This window comes from Solanum tuberosum, unplaced genomic scaffold (genome assembly GCF_000226075.1).
Source record: "Solanum tuberosum cultivar DM 1-3 516 R44 unplaced genomic scaffold, SolTub_3.0 scf00028, whole genome shotgun sequence".
In the NCBI taxonomy this organism is placed as follows: Eukaryota; Viridiplantae; Streptophyta; class Magnoliopsida; order Solanales; family Solanaceae; genus Solanum; species Solanum tuberosum.
The window spans coordinates 78,641-96,404 of NW_006238954.1; the positions used below are offsets into that span (position 1 = coordinate 78,641).

General features: G+C 38.1%; 1 long non-coding RNA gene across 1 annotated transcript; it reads right to left on the bottom strand.

Moving 5' to 3' along the window:
- Window positions 1-1,296: 1,296 nt before the first annotated feature.
- On the bottom strand, window positions 1,297-3,371 carry LOC107059613 (uncharacterized). Its single transcript, XR_001472772.1, has 2 exons — window positions 2,551-3,371; window positions 1,297-1,535 (listed from the first exon to the last, which is right to left on the bottom strand). It is a non-coding gene; the product is annotated as an uncharacterized lncRNA (long non-coding RNA).
- Between the last annotated feature and the right edge of the window lie 14,393 nt (window positions 3,372-17,764).

Sequence of the window (17,764 nt, forward strand, 5' to 3'; positions counted from 1 at the left end):
AGCCATTGGGGAAATGGGGGAGACATTTTTGGTAAAGGTTGGGATTGGATTGTGTTTCTCCATTTCTCTTTGTGGTTCTTTAGCAATGCTTTGATGGATAGGTGACTCTTTTTCCTCCATGCCTTTTTATTCTTCATACATTTGAGCTTCTTTATAGCCCGATACATCTGCTACCTTTCCGCTTCGAGTAACCACAACCAGCCTCTATCATCATCCTCCATTGTCATTATTGATTTCAATTGTGCTGAAAGTGAACTCAACTGACCTTCAAGTATCTTGATTGCATTTGCATGAGAGTTCACTTTATTGTTCAATGATGAAAAGTCAACTTTCATCCGCTTCAACAAATCATCTGAACCTTCAACTTTATCAAGGATGCGTGATAGCAAATCATTCACCCAAGGACTACTTGCACTCCTTTTCGATTTTGGGCTCTTACTCGAGTGAGAGTGGTCCTCTTCATGGTCATCCTCCCTTTTCCAATAATCATTTTGTTCAGTCCAATCTTGATAGTATCTCCTTTGCTCTTCCCCTTTGTGATTGTTCCAACCTTGATTTCCACCTCGTTGTAAATAGTGTGGGTGGAAACCCTCCTCGTATCTCTTGGAGTTCCAACCTTGATTCTCCCCTGGTTTTGAATAACCAGCGGAAGAGCCCTCCTCAACTCTAAACACTCCACTTATCCCCTTGGGTTCTCCTACATTCTCCATCATATACTCTTGTAATAGCTCCATTTGGGTAAACATTTTCTTGATGTTTGCATCCCTTTCTCTTTCCTTGTCAAGTTGTTCATGTGTCATTCTAAAACAAAACATAGAGACTTGATCTTCTTGAGTGTACCAAGCTTGATTTATTTTCGTCATGTCATTAAGAAGAAATGTAGCCACTTCAAAGGATTGCAACATGATTCCCCCTCGTACCAGTTGATCAACCACTCCTTTTTTAACTGAATCAAGACTCTGATAAAAATATTGGAGTAGCAATTCATTTGGTAGACCGTGAGTTGGGCATTTAAGTAAGAATTTCTTGAACATCACCCACGTTTCATGGATGGGTTCACCTTCCCGTCGGTTGAATCCTTGAATGTTGTTTACATCCCTACTCTATTCAAATAGGGCAAAACGTTGCGATGATTCAAAAAATAATCAGTTAAATCAATTTTAAAAGAATTTTAAGAAAAAAAGAATTTTAAAGGAGTCGCCACCTAATTTTAGGAAAAAACTAGGAAACCATTAAGTGATCTACGAAACCATTAGATTCTAAGTAAGGGGTTCAAGTTATTTCGAAGGAAAGGGGTTAGGCATCTTTCGAAATCCACAAATGTGGATCCCGACTGAATTCATTTTTTTTTCAAATTGAGGATGAGAATAAAATACTGTACAAATATAATAAACATGCAATATACACAAGTAATATGATAAAACAATAATATAGAAATCGGCCTAAATTTGCCTATCGTCAATAATCTACAATATAAATAGAAGTATAATTCGAACCTAATTCAAATAACTTTAATGGGAAGTACCTCCGGGTACCTGTAAAGACACGTAGTAAAAGTGTTAGTTATGAATAAAAATAAATGAATCAAATATTAATTTAAAAATAAAAATCCGTCTTATTAACATGGGAGGCCTTGGAAATCGACGGTAATTTCTTCATCGGCCAATTTTAACATAAAACTTATATAAACTTAAACTAAATTCCGTCTTTTAAAATGTGGAGGCTTCCAAAACCGACGGAGAGATTTTATCATTGGCCATTTTTATCAAACAAAGAAATATAAACTTAACTAAATTTCCGTCTTCTAAAATGGGGAGGCCTCCAAAACCGACGGAGAGATTTTCTCAATGGCCATTTTTATCAAACAAAGAAATATAAACTTAGCTAAATTTTCGTCTTTTAAAATGGGGAGGCCTCCAAAACCGGCGGAGAGATTTTCTCATTGGCCATTTTATAGTATAGAATTACTCACATTTAACCATGAAAAAAAATCGATTAAACAATAATAATACTATAACAACACGTATACAAATAAGTACAAACAGAGACCAAAATAAAAGTAAATAAGTAGCAATAAAGTCATAAATACTTTTAACTGTAGACAACAATAAGGCAACAAACAAAATATCATATTTTACTTTCCTCAAAGATAAATTTAAACAAAGTTAATCAAAAAATCAAATTTCCAACAAGACATTAATAAATTATTGATTAAATTAGTATTGACAATAAAGATGAGTAATCACATTAAGAATAATATTTGAACTCTAAACAGATGACTACACAAAAACATTAACAAAATAATTCTAAAACGAGAAAAACTAAAAAGAAAATAATAATAAAAATTAACAGATCTATTTAACAACAAACAAAACTAGTGTAATCAAAATTAAATGCAAATAGGTAATAACCATAAACAACCACTATAATTTATAATAGAAAAATAAAAGAGTTTACAACAATAATTATATTATATGTACAGTAAAACAAAGCAGATCTATAAACAAGAGTGATAGTAATAACGAGTAAAGGGAGGAAAAAATTGCTTACTGTTTGGAGCTCATGGTCGAAGAAATGGACTTGTTTATTTCTGATTTGCTGTGGCTTGACGGAGTTGCGATCGGTTTCGAGCTCACTGGCTCACTTGTGGAGCCGTGCTGGAGTTTGGAGCTTCATTGGTTGCTTGAGCCTAGAGCTCATTGATGTTGAGTTGAAACACCTAAAAAGCAAAAGAAAATCGTGAAGGGGAAGAGGGAAAGGGGACTAGCCGTTGGTGGTCTGTTGTTCGCCGGAGCTTGAAGCTCGATTGGTCGGGAAAAATGGGGAACAGAGGTGGGATTCTGGTTCGAAGCTTTGGTGCTGTTTCAGCGAGCTTGAGGTCGTATACTGAAAGGGAGAAAATGGCTGGAAGGGTCTGGTAGTTGGAGAATGGGGGTGGGTCTATGGGTTTCGCCGGATTCCGGCGGGGTTTGGGTTGGTCGGATAAGGTGAGGACTAACTGGTAGCAGCGATGGAAAGAAAGGCATGAAATGGGGTTGTTATGTTGTTGTCTGGAGCTGCTTCCGGTGACTATTTCACCGGAAAAAGAAGAAAAGACCAAAGGGGATTTGGTGGTGGACTCAGGTGGTCGTTTGGAGGTTGTTTCGGTGGTGTTTTGCCGGAAAAGAGAGAAAATGAATGGGGGTTTTGGGCCTTTTGGGGTGGTGAAGTGGTGGAGTTTCGGCGGCATGCCCAATGAAGAGACCCTATGTTGTGAATTAAAATAATCTGAAAATTTCACTCCCCAATACTAAAATATTTCACCATCCCTTATTTTTAACCTAACCAAAACTTATATAGAAAATAATTGTTAAATGGGTTCAATTGTGGACTTGAGATTGTGGCCCAAAATTATCGATCAACTAAAATATATGTATTTGAATTCATTTCTAAACTGTGCAAAATATCAAAATAAATATTAACAAATGTAACAAATAAAATGACTATTAAAAAAAAATCTAATGAACGTAACTAATGACATGTAAAAATGTAATTTTAAGATCAACTGATAAAAGAAAAATCTTAATTTTTGATAAATAAGGATAGTTATCGATAAACTTATTTAAAATTATAAAAAATTTATTTTGAGCTATAAAATAAATAAAACTTAAAAGTTACGAATTTTTGAAAATGTTATGCCAAAATTGGGTGTCAACAAATGTCATCTCTAAGTTTCATCATCCTTGAAGGGGGAACGAATCTTGCATTAAATTCTATAATCAACTCCTCCCATGATGTGATGGAATTGTTCGGTAGCTCGGCCAACCACTGGCTAGCCTCCCCCGTTAGACATAGTGGAAATAACCGAAGCCGAATTGATTCTTGAGACACATTCTGGAATGAAAACAGGCTGCATACCTCTATAAAATTTCTTTCATGCTCATGCGGGTCTTCGTGGTCTAGCCCTCCATAAAGTCCCCTCATTTGGAGGAGATGAAGAGTCGTGCTAGTGACCTCAAATGTTACGTTCCCATCATCTTGGGGTAAGCAAATTGCACCCATTTCACCAGCATGAGATGGGTTGTAGACACTATTAATATTATCGATATTGTCCTGATGACTTGCTTGACTACCATTCACCTCTTCTTCACTCATTTTTACTTCGATGTAACCCAACCAACACTACACAATGCAGCCTAAGTCAATTCAACTACAGTCAACAAATTCATAAATCAAATCTTTGATCAAAGAATTCTAAGTCATGCTATTCCCCGGCAGCGGCGCCATTTTGATTAACGTTTCAAAGACACTTCATCCAATTTTAAGTGTCAATGATCACTAGTCAGTATAATAACCCAACTAAATGAGTTGGGGTCGATCCCATAGAGACTAGCTTTTCCTTCGAACTCAGTTATAGAAGTATGACAACAAACTCTTCACTTGAACACTTACTGCACCTTTTTGATTTACACTTCAAAGTTTAGGTTATAATCATCAATCCAATGCAACACTTAACACGAAACGATCAGATAGTGGGGTAACACTTGGGAAATTGACCAACCAATAATTGAATTCAACTTAGTGGGTGAACATTGATGCTCAAAATGGTATAAACTGTTGTGGTAGGTAGGACTATATGCAAAGCAATTTTCTCTCGAACAATTACCTTATATTTGTCAAATTCTTTCAAACTTCAACACTAGACGGAAGATTCCCAACCCTCGTCCTCATCAAATCCACTCTCTCGAGCTAGATACAAAGGATAGATACCAAGTTTCACTCTCTCGAGCTGAAATCATGGAAACCCACTACTAAGGATGCTGAACTTGCGACTTTGGTTTTGCACTTCTCTCTCGAGCAAGCACAAAACACTGAACTTGAGACACCAATCATGCAAGACAATCTTGAAACACAGCAGCAAGTCACACCCACTTCAAATTAACACCATTATTTTCAAATCAATGACACCCACTTAGTAAAACTCAATAATTGGTTACATAGTCAAAACCCCAAGAAGAGGGTTTTAACCAAGCATTGTCAAAAGAAGAAAATCAACATCCATCTTATCTTCCATAGCTGTGTACAAATGAAAATTTAATGTTAAAATAAACTAAAAATCTCCTCTATTACAAAATCTCCAAGAAAATCTTGCTAAAATCACTTAAACTCCCCAATGGAAGTGTTTTCACTCTCCAACTTGTGTTCCTTACATTTCTAAATGCCTTCTCTCTCTAGCAAAAATCATTTTTTGCAAGTCTGATGATTGATTGTTTAGGGCCAATCGACGAGGTAAGTCGGGCTTCGCCAATGGTTCGGTGACTCTTCGATGTTCCTTCCTCTCGTCTTCATTTTTCACTTCTTCTTGGTCCATCCACTGTAATTTTAGGCAATTTAGATCGGGATCGCTGAGTGGTTCCGTGAGTCGCCCTTTCTCTTTGCATCGCGCCCATCAACACTTGTGAGGATCTCCATCAACACTTTTGGCGACCTGGTCATCCAACGCCGAAGCGATCAGCGACACACCGAGTGGAAACTTAGCGAGTCGCCTCAGCATTCTGTAACTCTAGGCGGTAGAGTGGGAACTTGGCCTCAGCATTCTGTAACTCTAGGTGGTAGAGTGGCAACTTGGCGAGTCGCCGAGTGGAATCGGCGATCATTAGGCCTGTTTTTCCCTTCTGTTTGCTGATTGTGTTGTCTCTATTTCCCATTTCTGCCTTAGCTTTCTTCCTCACTCCATGTACCTGAGAATCAAGGGTTTTGCATCAGGTAGTTGCACAAAATGAGCATTTGAGGACACTAAATCTATCCTAAGAAATCCCTAAATGAGTCCAACTCGCGGGCTCATCAATTAGTAATCATAAGAAACTTTACATCCATTATTCGTAGGAAATTATACTTTATTAGCCCATTTGTAATCGTTTACTTAAATTTTTGGTTCAATAATATTGACATCATTTTAAAAAATGATGCACTACATAGTTTGACATTTATGTGAAATGCATGTGCGTCAAAACTAGTCAAATAATAAAAGTACCTACTAAAGTAAATCTCTTATATTCATTGGTTTGATGTGAATACATGTATGTTTTTATCCCTACACACAATTATCTGTCAAACTATTATTTTCTAGTTAAAATGGTTAGTTTGAATGTTATTTTTCCCTAAAATAATAGCTAGTCAAAGTTCAATATTACTCCAATCCTATCCTTTCTAATCCAATCCATCAAACTGTCACGCCCTGAGCCTACACTCTAGGCGGAACTGGCACTCGAGAACCATTGCTTGCCCAAGCAAACCCTTGGTCTGGCTAGGCTCTCAGCGGAAGACTTGCTCAACTTAAAAGTACTTTAAATACAAGCTTAAATAAACTATCTAGATAAACTGAGAATGTTTTAGAAAACAACATTCAACTTAGCCAAAATGGCAACTCAAGTCTTAAAATCAAAAAACTGAAATATCAAGACTAAAGAACTATATCTATCTGTCTATGAAACCTCTAAAACTATGAGGGATGTTGGGACAAGACCCCCGATCATCCTAACAACTGAAAATACTAAACAACGCAATAAAAAAGGATCCTTCAATAAAGAAGGAGGCTCACCACAAGACTCTGAGTGCTCAACTAGATCAATTAAGAACTGGATGATGATCCTGGTTACCTATATCTGCATCAAAAAATGATGTATGCCAAATGGCATCAGTGCATTAAATGTATTAGCATGTGAGGCGAAATCTAAACAAACATAAGCTTGAACTGGAATCTGAAAGACACACTTACCTCTCCTTAACTCAACTCAACTCTTTTTAATATTAAGCAGAATTAAAGATGCAGTATAAATAAAAGCTTTAAAATATGGAGATAACAACTCAGTGCATTTATGAAAACACATAACAATTCAGTTTGTATATGAAATACAAATAACTCTGGTTATTTAAGTATACAAAATATCTTCTTGGGAGTTTCTCTAACCAACAACTATCTCTATAAGCTTAAGTGATGGTACAACATTTTGCCTCACATTGCCAGGGCCGTCCTATACCTTTCCTCCAAGACTCAACAATCAAGATTCAAACGAAACTTTCAACAAATTTATCAAGAACTCATAAACTCTTCTTTCAAGAACATAATTACGCTGAATTAAATCATGATTGGCACGTCGGTGAACAAACCCAATGCTAGGTGATCTCACATACATCGTAGGGATTAACCCTTGGCGAAATCCACAAGCGAGATCTCAAGAACGCAATGAATCTTAGCCCCTTCTCCTATTTTTCTCCTCCTTTCTCTTCTCTCAAAACCCTAGCGTAAATTTATAAAGTGTAAACACAACCAAATTAGTTTAGACTCCAAATAAATTACTAAAAACGAATTTAAATAGTTGGGTAATGAAAAGACCAAAATACCCTTCGTAAATTTGGTTGAGTTTCCTTATCCAGACAGCCCCACATCAAATGGGAATATCTCCCTCATACGAACTCAAAAATTAGCAAGCTCGGTGGCATTCAAAAGATAATTCAAAGACCTTTAATTTGATATATTGTAGCCCACCTAACTCATCATGTTCTGTGAGTTATGGTCGTTTGAAGTTGACCCAAAACTCATACTTCACATAACTTGCTCAAATGTCCAAATTTGATTATTTTCGGAACGGTTTCTTTCTAATTCTAGTTCTTTCAAATAACGGGGTGTTACAATATCTCGCCCTTGGGAACATTTGTCCTCGAATGAGATTACTCTAAGAAGGCTAAGGTGTAACATCTAACATTCAGCTCAAACATCCAACAATCAAAATATAAATACAACATGCCAACTTACAACAAATGGCAAGAAAAGGATAAATACCTTAGTTTGAAATTTCTCCGGAGTCAAAGAGATGTGGGTATCTCTTCTTCATGTCTTCCTCAGCTTCCCAAGTAGCTTCCTCAACAAACTGATTTCTCCACAGAACTTTGACTGATGCTACTTCCTTGGTTTTCAACTTGCGATCTTGACGATCTAGAATCTGCACGGGAATCTCCTCATAAGATAAGCTATCCTTAATACTAATATCTTCAATAGGTATGATAAGTGAAGGATCGCAGATACACTTCTTCAATATGGAAATGTGAAATACTGGATGGACCACTGCTCACTCTTGGGGTAGCTCTAACACATAAGCTACATTGCCAATCCTCTTGGTTATCTTGTAAGGACCAATATATCAGGGACTCACTTCCCCTTCTTACCAAAGCTCATAACACCCTTCATGGGTGTAAACCCAATTATCTACTTCAAACTCTAAGCCTCTTCTCCTAACATCTATATAGGATTTCTGACGACTCTATGCTGTTTTCAATCTCTCTTGAATAACCTTTACATTTTCCATAGCTTGATGCACTAAGTCTGGTCCTATCAACCCAGCTTCACCAACCTCAAACCATCCAATAGAAGATCTGCATCTTCTCCCATAAAGAGCCTCATATAGAGTCATTTGGATGCTAGAGTAGTAACTATTGTTATAAGCAAACTATATGAGAGGTAAGTGATCATCCCAATTACCCTTGAAATCAATCACCACAAGCTCTCAACATATCTTTTAAAGTCTGAATAGTGTGGCCTACTTGACCATCAGTCTGAGGATGAAAACCAGTACTTAAGTTCACCTTTGAACCCAAACCTCTCTGGAATGACTTCCAAAATTGTGCACCTTTATCTAAAATAATGGACACTGGAACTCCATGAAGTCTGACTAGCTCTTGAATATACAACTTAGCATAATATTTTATTGAATGGGTAGTCTTTACCTGTAAGAAATTAGTTGATTTAGTCATTCCATCTACAATCACCCAAATGGAATCATGTTTCCTGCGATATTGTGGCAAACCAGTAATGAAGTCCATATTGATCATCTCCCATTTCCATTCTAGAATCTCTATATTCTGAGCCATACCACCGGGCCTGTGGTGTTCTACTTTAACGTGTTGGCAATTTGGACACATAGCAACAAACTCTGCAATGCCCTTTTTCATATTACTTTACCAATAAACTTCTCTCAAATCACGATACATCTTTATGGAACCCGAATGAATAGAATATCTGGAGCTATGAGCTTCCTCCATGATCCTCTCTTGAAGTTCATCCACCCTTGGCACACACAATCTACCTTGATACCTCAACACACAATCTCCCCATTATTAAAAAGCCATTACTTTGTGCTTATGAACATTTGCCTTTAAGTTAAGCAAAATAGGATCTTGGTTTTGTTTCCCTTTAACTTCACACACTAATGGTGATTCAACCCCATTCATCACCATTTCTCTTTCATTGTAATCTATTAGCCGAACTTTTAATCGTGCAAGTCTATGCACATATTTTGCTAACTCTTTCTTATCTTCCCCTAAATAGGCGGTACTACCCAAAGACAATCTGCTCAAGGCATCAACGACAACGTTGGCCTTACCTGGGTGATAGAGGATACTCATGTCATAATCCTTGAGTAACTCTAACCACCTTCTCTGTATGAGATAAAGCATTTTCTGACTAAACACATACTGAAGACTCTTGTGATTGATGAACACATCTACATGAACACCATAAAGGTAATGATGCCATATTTTCAAAGCAAATAGTACGACATCCAACTCTAGATAATGGGTTGGGTAATTTCTCTCGTGAATCTTAAGTTGTCTTGAGGCATAAGCTATAACCTTGTGGACGCATCACAATAACTACAAAACCTTGCGTACCCTCTAATAATGTCAATAATGGGAAGTAGTCAACCGTTTTTTCAATTCTTTAAAGCTTTTCTCACAAGCTTCAGACCATTGAAACTTAATTGTTTTCTGAGTCAAATTAGTCAAAGGAGATGAAATAGATGAGAACCCTTCGACGAACGTTCTATAGTAGATAGCCAATCCCAAGAATCTCGTAATGTGAGTTGGAGACGTGGGTCTAGGACAGTTCTACACTGCCTCAATCTTTTGAGTATCAAATCTAATTCCATCACCAGAAACAATATGGCCTATGAATGCAACAGACTCAAGCAAAAATTCACACTTAGAAAACCTAGCATATAACTCCTTATCCTTTAGAGTTTGGAGAACTATTTTGAGATGACTAGCACGATCTTCCTCATTCCTTGAATATATTAGGATGTCATCAATGAATACGATAACAAACATATCCAAATAAGGCTTGAATACTCTGTTCATAAGGTCCCTAAATGATGTAGGAGCATTGGTCAAACCAAAGGACATAACTAGGAACTCATAATGACCATAGCGGGTCCTAAAAGTTATTTTAGGAATGTCACTCTCTCTTACTTTCAACTAATGGTAGCCAGATCTGAGGCCTATCTTAGAAAAACAAGTTGCACCCTGAAGTTGATCGAAAAGACCATCTATTCTCGGAAGATGATACTTATTCTTGATAGTAACCTTGTTCAACTGACGGTAATCTATACACATCCTAAGACAACCATCTTTCTTTCTCATAAATAAGCTTGATGTTCCCCAAGGTGAGACACTTGGACGAATAAAACCTTTCTCTAAGAGATCTTTCAATTGCTCTTTTAACTTTTTCAAGTCCACTGGTGCCATTATATATGGCGGAATAAAGATAGGACGAGTATCAGCAAGAATATCTGTACCAAAGTCTATTTCTCTCTCAGGATGGACTCTGGGAAGATTTTCTGGAAACTCTTTTACTACTGGAACTGACTGCACATGAGGTGTCTCAACAATAGAGTCATTAACTCGGACTAAGTGATAGACATACCACTTGGAAACTAAATTTCACGCCTTAAGGTACGAAATAAAATGAACCTTAGGCACTGTTGAACTACTTTTTCACTCTATAACTGGCTCATTAGGAAACTGGAACTTAACAACTCGAGTTCTTCAATCGACTGAGGCATAACAAGCATAAAGCTAGTCCATACGTAGAATGACATCAAAAGCTACCATGTATATCTCAACTAAGTCAGCCATGGTGCTCTTGTGATTGAAGGAAATGGTACAATCACGATAGACTCTTCCAGCTATAACAGACTCACCAACATGTGTAGAAACACTGAAGGGCTCAAGAAGTTGCTTAGGAAGAACGTCAAAATTCATTGCAACATATTGATTCACAAAAGATAGACTCCCTCCTGGATCTAGCAAAGCATAAACATCAAAAGTAAAGACTTTGATCATACCAGTGACAACATCTGGTAAATTCTCTTGCTCTTGGCTGCTAGTGATAGCATATAGACGGTTTGATCCTCCGCCCGCCCTTGAATTAGCTCATCTTGGTGTAGCTCTATCTGGTGGAGCAATTGAAGAAGATTTGGCTCTATTGCCCCCATTACCATTACCTTGTCTGTTCTTAGGGAACTCTTTCATAAAGTGACCGTTCTTACCACACTTGAAGAAACCAGTGGAAAAATCATGACACACCCCTGAGTGGGTCCTACCATACTTAGCACATGCACGAGTTCCATTACCTCCTTGTGCAACACTATCTTGAGACTGTGCAGGTCTAGCTCTGAAATTCTGTGTATTCTGATTGTTGAACCCACCTCTGTTCCTAGGCGTAGGTGCACTAGCAGATGATGGAACATGTCCTTTTGGCTTAATTTGGAAGGAAGACCGGTTCACATTACTCTTCTACTATCCGGACTGATTCCATGTCTTAGCTTTCTTATTTTGGAACTCTTCTCTATCCATCAGCTTATCCTCCTCAACCTGCTGCACATGAATAATCAACCTCGCTATGTACATATCACCTACTAACATAGCTTCCTTACCTTCTTTACTTGACAGATGAGATAACTCAGCAACAAACAGACTCATCCTACTCCTCATATCTGCAACCATCTCCGGAGCATAGAAAAAAAAGTTGGGTGAACTTCAAACTGTAATCATGAACACTCATAGATTCCTGCTTAAGAGTGAGGAATTCTCATACTTTTGCCTCTCTTAGCTCACGGGGAAAGAAAATCCCCATGAACGCATTCTCGAACATAGCCCAACTCACAATCGGTGCATCCTCATCCCGGTTCTTTTTCCATTGGTCAAACTAGATTCTATCAACACTATTCAGTTGATAAGAAGCTAGTTCCACTCGCTCAGCATCGACAACATGCATAATCTCAAAAACCTTCTGAAGCTCCTCGACAAAGTTTCTCGGATCCTCAGTGACACTTGAACCAACGAAGCTTGGAAGATTCATGAGTAAGAACTCTCGGATCCTAGAAGTATCAGCCACTTCCTGATGGTTCTCTCTTTACCCAACTTGATTGGTGACTGCTTGACTTAACATCCGGATGTCCTTACGAAACTCAGCATTGGTGACCTCTCATTGGGGTTGCACCTCTAGTGCATTAGGTACCCCTTGTTCCTCGACATTCCTCCTAGAAGGACGACCTCAAACAGCTCTTCGTGGAGGCATGATCCGAAAGATACGCGCAGGCACGAGTTAGAAAGAATTTTTTCTTATGGAGATACAATTTATCACACAAAATGAGTATGAAAGAAGTGAGATAGTTCATAAATGTTGCAGCCTATTAATTATAGATGTGGCGCGCTTCATACAGATAACTAGGACTCTACAGACACGACTTCATAGACTACCTAGGACTCCTAAAATATGTGCTCTAATAGCAAGTTTTTCATGCCCCGAGCCTACACCCTGGCGGAACTGGCACTCGGGAACCATTGTTGTCCCCAAGCGAACCCTTGTGTAACACCTCGACTTTTCAAAACGTCTAAATTAACTCGTATCTTTGTGGAAAGACAAGGAAGGTGAGTAATAAATTAAAAATGATGTGGTATGTCATATTTTAAGTGTTCAAGGGTTGTATCTCATGTTTTGGAGTTAAGAAAGTGGCAAAATAAAAGTTGGCGAAAGTTATCGCAAGTTCCTTTTTAAAGATTTCTCTAAAATTTGGGTCAAATGTCTTGAATGTCTTCTCCCAATATATAAAGATTTATAAGGCCTATAGCCCATTAAATCGAAGGCCTATGAGTCTAGTTTGCAATGCACAAAATCCCGTATCAAACCGACATCAGAGTAAAACGTTATGAGGGTTTTACTAGGGACTGCCGGGGCAGAATCCAGGTCGGATCCGGGTAGGATAAAAAATATGGTATGTCGGCTTATTTAACGTTTTAAGCCATGAAAACATTTCATTTTAGTTCCAAACCAGAGACAAAGCTTAAGAGAGGGTTCCTATGGAGTTCTAGCATGATGAAGGTTAGTTTTTGACGATTTCTACCATTAAACATTGCCCCCGTGCCTAGAAACATAATCCCTACACGCGACAATCGTTTTTCCCTTATATTAGCTGCGTCTGGAGCTGGTTTTTGAAGATATAAATTTTTAGTTATTGGTGTTTCTTCAAGGTTTACACTTGGTTAACTAAGGTAATCATCTTGGGACCCTTTTGTGGTTGTTTTTATGTAGTTCTACGGACGTTTCGATAAGTTGGGGCATTATGGAAAATCTGCCAATTTAAGATTAATTATAAACTATTTATAGGTGTGTACCAGCTGTGTATATATAGTGTTAGCGAAGCTTAGGACATAAGAAACTACTTTCGTGAAGGAACTACGGTCTTTCGAGCGTTCATTGGAAAGGTATGTTAAGGCTATTCCCTACCTATAGCATGTTTCCTTAAAGCTTAGGAGCAATGTAATTGGGTTGTTATCCTTGTTACACTTGTAGCCATTATTGTTGATTGTTGGCTGCTCGAGTTGATATAATCCTCCCTTGTCGGGATTCTTATTCAGTTAGTAGCGTCCCTATGTTGGACACAACTTAGAGGCTATTTGTAAAGGTTCCTTATAACTAAATTTCTCGCTTTTAGCGATTGGATTGTTATTGTTGCCTTGGGGCTATTGTGGTTACCTGCAGGAATGTGATTTATGCCTAGAAGGGCTATGTTCTGCCTACAGGGCTATATGGATGCCTAAAAGGGCTATGAGTTGCCTACAGGGCTATATTGACACCTAAGAAGGCTATGTGCTTCCTACAGGGCCATGTTGTTGCCTAAGAGGACTATGAGTTGTCTATAAGCTATGTTCATGCCTACGAGAGCTTGTGCTGCCTACGGGGCTATATAAATGCCAAAGAGGGCTATGTGACTGCCTACGGGGCTAGGGGACTACCGATAGGGGTATATAGGTTGATTCGCACCTTCCGGGCTTATGGGGGCCTGAGTAGGTGGTCTTGTGTGCTGTTTGTACCTGTCGAGTTTATGTGGGCATGGTTAGGTTGTTGTTTTATTATTTTTGATAAGCTTAGATTGAGGAGCAGCTCAGTACACTTATCCTATCCTTGATTTATTTATCAGATTATTCCACTATATCAGGATACCTCCTAATAGTTATTGCCTTTCATACTCTGTACATTATTTTGTACTGACACCCCATTTCCGTTTGGGGGTGCTGCATTCATGCATGCAGGTCCTGACAGACGACCGAGTAGACCTCCTCAGCAACATGATTGACTTTTATCCAATTGGCTATCCCCTTTCCTCCGGAGCTGCCAGAGTTGGGAGGTTTGTTACCTTTTGTTGTATATATCTTTATGGGTAGGCTGGGGACCTGTCCCGCTAATCTTTACTACTCTTAGAGGCTTGCAGACTAGTGTGTGGTGTGTATACCTATGTTATGGCCATATTGGCCTATGTTGTTGGTTTGCTAAAGCTTGTGAGTTGTTTCATGTATTGTATTGATATATACCCACTTTTAGTTTTGGTATAGATATCATGGTGCCCTCGATGGCCTAGTCAGGACTTCTGTGCTAGTTGGCTATTTATTTATATGATCTCCTGGGAGTAGCTGTTTCTTTTATAGATCAGTTGATAGGGGCCTTGCCGGCCGAGGGCTTAGTTTTAAGCCGAGATATACGTGTTTGTTTTCTTGATTGTGTGTGGCTGCCATGCGCTAGTAGAAAATGGTTCAACAGGGTCAGCTCAGGCATGAGTTTTTACAGTAGGAGCCAGTTGCGCCCCTCGAGGTTGGGGCGTGACACCTTGGCCTGGCTAGACTCTCAGCGGAAGACTTACTCAACTCAAAAGTACTCTAAATACAAGCTTAAATAAACTGTCTGAATAGATAAACTTAGAATGTTATAGAAAACAACATTTAACATAGCCAAAATGGAAACTCAAGTCTTAAAATCAAGCAACTGAAATATCAAGACTAAAGAACTATAATTATCTGTCTATGATGCCTCTAAAACTATGAGGGATGTCGGGAAAGGACCCCGATCTTCCTAACAAGTGAAAATACTAAACAATGCAATAAAAATGGATCCTCTGGAAAGCAAGGAGGCTCACCACAAGACTCTGAGTGCTCAATTGGATCAACAAAGTGCTAGATGTTATCCTAGTTACATGTATCTACATCATAAAATGATGCAGGCCAAATGGCATTAGTACATTGAATGTACGGGTATGTGAGGGGAAATCTAAACAAAGGTAAGCTTGAACTGGAATTTGAAAGAGACACTTACCTCTTCTAAACTCAACTCAACTCTTTTCAAGATAAAGCAGAAATAAAGATGCAGTGTAAAGAAAAGCTTTAAAACATGAAGATAACAACTCACTGCATTTAAGAAAAACACACAACAACTTAGTTTGTATATGAAAATACAAATAACTCTGTGTATATAAGTATAAAAAATATCTCTGTGGCAGTTTCTCTAACCGACAACCATATCTATGAGATTAAGTGATGGTACAACGTTTTGCCTCACGCTGCCAGGGACGTCCTATACCTTTCCAGGGGTATAGAACCTAACTCACTAAGCGGATCCACTAGTCTATGCTAAAAGCATTAAGGAATCATCTAAAGAGTATGACCCTTTTCTACCCATGTTGGCTACACGGTTTATGGAGACTTTGAGTTATCTGCACTCGAATATGTCCCTAAATCGGTGCTCAATACTATTCCCAAAATATACTAGCTCATATGTTTAAAAACATAACTCTTTCTGTGGTTTGAAATTATTACTCAAAAACTAGTTTGAAAGCTTTCTTGGAAATCGTTGTTTCCTCTCTTGGAAATCGGTGTTTCCTCTCCTGTTTAAATGTGAAAACATTTTCACTCTTGGGAATACTTAGTTCCCATGTATTCTTTTGAAGAAATGAACTTCACTCTTACTCGTACTCAAATCAATGCTCAAGTCTGTAAGACAAGTTTTAAACAATTGCAAAATACTTTTGGAAGACTCTAAGAACTTTCTTGACTTGGCTCTTAGCTTTCCTTGAATTTGAATTATGGATTCAAGGTTTATGATCTCATGTTATGGATGATCTCTTAATGTTTATGCATACCTTAGACTGTAGGAATCAACTAGAAGGCATAGGTACAATTCGAGGGAACTCAAACGGAAAGAGGTGGGAAAGGGTAGAAGAACTGGCAACGCTGGTTAACTGAGTGGAGCCGGGCGCTAGACCTTAAACTACCGAGTCTGGGTTGTGGTGCACTTAGTGGTACGGTGCACCAGTGCCCAACCTAGAGACTCTGCCATGAAGCGCACTGAGTGGCGCGGCGCCCCATGCCTCTGCCAAGAAAATCCCCGAATTTTCTTTCTCGTTTGTCAACTCTAAACTACCTAGATTCGATTGGTTTCTTCGCCAAACACTTAGATTCGAATACACAACCAAAGTATACAAGAATCTACTCAAAAGTACCCTTAAATCTCATGAAATTAACTCAAAAACTCCTCCAAAACTCAACAATCAAGATTCAGACAAAACTTTCAACAAATTCATCAAGAACTCATAAACTCTTCTTTCAAGAAAATATTTATGCTAAATCAAATCATGATTCGCGCATGGGTGAACGAACCCAACACTATGTGATCTCACATACCACGTAGGGATTAACCCTTGGTGAAATCCACAAGCAAAATCTCATGAACGCGACGAATCTTTGCTCCTTTTCCTCTTTTTCTCCTCCTTTCTCTTATCTCAAAACCCCAGCGTAATTTTATGAAGCGTAAACTAAACCAAATTATTTCAGACCCCAAATAAATTACTAAAAATGAATTTAATTAATTGGGTAATGAAAAGACCAAAATACCCTTCTAAAATCTGGTTGACTTTCCTTATCCAGATAGCTCGACTTCAAACGTGCATATCTCCCTCATACAAACTCAAAAATTAGCAAACTTGGTGGCTTTGGAAATATAATTCAAAGAGTTGTGGTCCTTTGAAGTTGACTCAAAACTCATACTTCACAGAACTTGCTCAAATTTCCAAATTTGATTCTTTCCAAAAACGGTTTCTTTCTAATTCTAGTTCTTTCAAATAACGGGGTGTTACACAAACACTATAAAGGAAAAAAATAACCAAGTTGTGAAATTTTATTAGTGGGATACACTTCATTTGTATAATATAACTACCTATTAATCCAGTAACCCTATCCCATTTACACCCACCGCCACTATATATACCCCACAATCCTCACAAGTCTTTACCAAGTAAATGGTAGGCCCTACATCCCCTTACCACCCCACTGTACATATATACTTTGTATGTTCTATTGCTAGTATCCTTAATTCCCCATATCTCATATGCTCGACTAATTTTATTCAATGGAAAGAATGAAGATAAGAGTTCTATTAAGCATTGATATTGGAATCCTAAAGAAGATAAGCTAATGCAGAAGCTAGTAGAGGATTATGAAGTAGAGACCTAGTCTCTTATTGGTCAATTGATTCCAAATCTATTTGGAAAATCATGTAGGCTCCAGTGGCGTGATAATCTTTCTCCTCAAGTTTATCATCAACCGTTTACTCTTGAAGAAGATA